This window comes from Gorilla gorilla, chromosome 5 (genome assembly GCF_029281585.2).
Source record: "Gorilla gorilla gorilla isolate KB3781 chromosome 5, NHGRI_mGorGor1-v2.1_pri, whole genome shotgun sequence".
NCBI classification, from domain to species: domain Eukaryota; kingdom Metazoa; phylum Chordata; class Mammalia; order Primates; family Hominidae; genus Gorilla; species Gorilla gorilla.
In genome coordinates this window covers 163524779-163527548 of record NC_073229.2, presented here as the reverse complement: position 1 = coordinate 163527548, position 2770 = coordinate 163524779, and the positions used below count along the sequence as shown (strand labels likewise).

General features: G+C 38.9%; 1 pseudogene; it reads right to left on the bottom strand.

Moving 5' to 3' along the window:
- Positions 1 to 581: 581 nt before the first annotated feature.
- Positions 582 to 2147, bottom strand: LOC101130635 (dnaJ homolog subfamily C member 7-like; annotated as a pseudogene).
- Between the last annotated feature and the right edge of the window lie 623 nt (positions 2148 to 2770).

The following is a 2770-nucleotide window of genomic DNA, read 5'->3' as shown; positions in this document are numbered from 1 at the left end:
AACAAGAGTGAAACTTCGTATCAAAAAAAAAGAAAAGAAAAGAAAAGAAAAGAAAAGAAAAAAACAGAAGACCAAACTATATGCTGCATATAAGAAATGTACTCTCTCTCCATATATATTTTTTTCTTCTTGATCAGTCTAGCTAGAGATTGACCAATTTTATTGATTTTCTCAAAGTAACTGCTTTTGGTGTTATTCATTTACACACAAACACACACACACACACACACACACACACAAACACATACGTTAGATGTTAAAAGACAGAAAAAGATAATCTAGCTAAACTTAATTACAAGAAAGTTGTAGTGACTATATTACTACCAGACATGATAGATTTCACAGCAAACAATATTACATGGGATTTTTCAAGTTTATTTCATAATGACAAAAGATCATAAACAAATCTAAACATTTATGCACCTAATAATAAAATACATTGAGCAAAAACTGATAGATCTACAGGAGAGGCAGACAAATTATGGTTTGAGATTTAAATATTCCTCTCTTAATAGAAATGATCTGCTGATTACATTTAAACTGAGCGACTCTGCATTTTCTGGATTCTGGATGGTTGCCCTTCATGAGCCCAATTGAAGAAAGAAAATCCTTGGACCAGATGCTTCACAGCTGAAGCCCATAGGACCGCGGAAGAATACCTTGAAGATATTGTTTACATCAAAATCACCCAAATTTATGTCTTCCTTATCCAGGTCCTGTCCACTGTGATAATGAATCGTTTTCTTGGAATCAAAGAGGATGATAAAGACCTCGCCACTTCCTTGATCTTCTCCTCCTCCTTTTGAACCCCAGCGCTGGCTCCATCATGCAGATGTGGATGGTACTTCAAGGCCTGTTTCCAATAAGCTTTCTTGATCTTGTCGTCAGAGGCATTCTTGTCCACTTCCAGAACCTTGTAATAATTATCCCTCTTACTCTTCTTCAGTTCCAGCTGTGCATTTTTTAGGAGCTGTTTGTATTCTTTTGTTTTCTCCATCTGATATACGTTTTTCATAGCCTCGCACTGTTTCTTCATACTGTTGTGTCCAAGAAACACTGAGCTCTTCTCAAGTAGGCTTTTATGTAAGTGTCATGAGCTTCACTTCACTTGTGCAGCTGTCTATTGCATCATCTAGTTTCCCAAGCTCGGAATTAACCATATCCCGGTTACAGTAGAGTTTAGCAATTGCTTTTATGTTGTCGGGGTCTACCCCGGGGATTCTGCGTACAGTTCATCAGCTAGTTTGTAATTTCCTCCCCTAAACGCTTTATTCCAGTCTTCTTTCTTTGCGTGAAGTGCTCTGGCATTTCTGCACGCAAGGCAGGCCTTCTCATGGTCAGGAACCATTCTGAGAGCCTGCACAAAAAACTGAACAACTGCCTACTCAATACAATCTTCATAATAAAGGCAAAGTCCGCGTACATACAGAGCATCCACATTGGTGGAATCCGTTCATAAAATGTCACTGGCCACAGACTGTGCTTCTGGATAACGACCCAGCATTGCTAAACATTCTGCTTTGAGGGATATTGAAGTGATGGCAGACAGGGGCAAATTCTAGGGCATAGTCCATGCAGAAAACAACCTTCTGAAAAGCCCACTTCTCAAAACTTGTTTCTATGACTTTCTCCTATTCCTCGACTGCATTAGCATTTGTGAACTCCTGTTGTGAGTGAGCATTGTTATGATCCGGTTCTAGGGCTCTCTGAAAACCGCAATGTGCTGCCATGGCATTCCCTAGAGAGAGGTGGCACTTGTCCTCTCGTAGATGTCCCCAGAAGCAACCATCATCCAATTTCACTGTGAAAGTATCTCCATGGGCTTCGCAGAACCTTCCAAGTATCATCAATGTAGCTGCTCTATTACTATGATAGCCAGCATTTTTAGGGCACATATCTGTGGCTTTTGTCTAATAGTTGCAAGCTTCGTTGTAATCTTCCTTGGCATAGTGTGCATTTCCTTGTTGCTTCAAAGACTCTGCTTCAGTATTTTAAATTACAAACTGGCAAAGCCACCCTCTTTTCATTGAGGCGATCCTGCCTTTTTGTTCTTCTCCATCACTGTCCTGGCAAGCCGTCTTTTCTTCCTCATCATGGAGCAGCCCTGGCTTGGTTGCCGCCATTACCACATTGCACGATGGGGCAACTGACAGTTTCTTAAAAAGGAAATTATATCCCTGCCATATGACGCAGCAATTCCACTCCTAGATATTTACTTAAAGGAAAACAAAGTATATATCTATACACACAAACTTGTAGATGAATATTTATAGCAGCTTTATTTATAACAGCAGAAACCTAGGGAAAGAAGGCTTCAATGTTTATGTTCAGGTGAGTGGATAAACAATTTTTGGTATGCCCATATAACAGAATACAAATCAATGCAAAAAGTGAACTATTGACTCACACAAAACATGGAAGAATCTCAAAATTATGCTGAGTGAAAAAAACATATATTTTTTCTCAGAATGCACACTATATTCCATGTATGTAAAATTCTAGAACACCAACTAATCTACAGTGTTAGAAAACAGATCAGTGGTTGCTTGGGGACTCAGAGGGATGGGGAGCAGGGAGAAGAAGGGGGTATTACCAACGGGCATGAGGAAACTTATGATGCATATTTTCATTATCTTGATTGTTATGCTGGGTGTATACAAATGTCAAAGCTTTTCAAGGTTTATAGTTTAATTATGTACATTTTATTGTATGTCAATTTGGCCTCAATAAAGCTGTTAATAAAAATTTTGTCAAGCTTATGTTCCCCAGT